Below are 674 nucleotides of genomic sequence, written 5' to 3'. Positions count from 1 at the left end.
AAGAAGAAATTTAAGAATGGTTTCAAAGTTTGGCGAGGGGGTTAGAAGAAATTTAAGAATGGTCTCAAATTTTGGCGAGGGGGTTAGAAGAAATTTAAGAATGGTTTCAAAGTTTGGTGAGTGGGGTTAGAAGAAATTTAAGAATGGTTTCAAATCTCGACAGGGGGTTATGTATGTATGTATGTATATATAGTACATCGAGGTGGGAGAAATATAGGTAGATAAGAGCTTTGTATACTAATCCGTACGGCGAGGGGTGAGCATTCCTGCCCTGAGAGAGATTAGGGAGCCCGAGTTTAAAAACAGACAAGAGATTAATCAAGCAGATGTCAAAACTTCAGGTTGGGTTGTGGCATAATTCTTTGAGCACTCGGAGTTTATTCCTATTAGTTTGAATCACCCTGACGAAAAACTCCTCGCATCTTATGTGTGTTATTTCTTTACTACCCACAAGGGGCTACACACAGAGGGGACAAACAAGGACAGACAAACGGATTAAGTCGATTATATCGACTCCAGTGCGTAACTGGTACTTATTTAATCAACCCCGAAAGGATGAAAGGCAAAGTCGACCTCGGCGAAATTTGAACTCAGAACGTAGCGGCAGACGAAATACCGCTAAGCATTTCGCCCGGCGTGCTAACGTTTCTGCCAGCTCGCCACCTTTTGTGTGT

This window comes from Octopus bimaculoides, chromosome 22 (assembly GCF_001194135.2).
Source record: "Octopus bimaculoides isolate UCB-OBI-ISO-001 chromosome 22, ASM119413v2, whole genome shotgun sequence".
Lineage (NCBI taxonomy): Eukaryota > Metazoa > Mollusca > Cephalopoda > Octopoda > Octopodidae > Octopus > Octopus bimaculoides.
Note: the sequence above shows the minus strand (reverse complement) of the source record.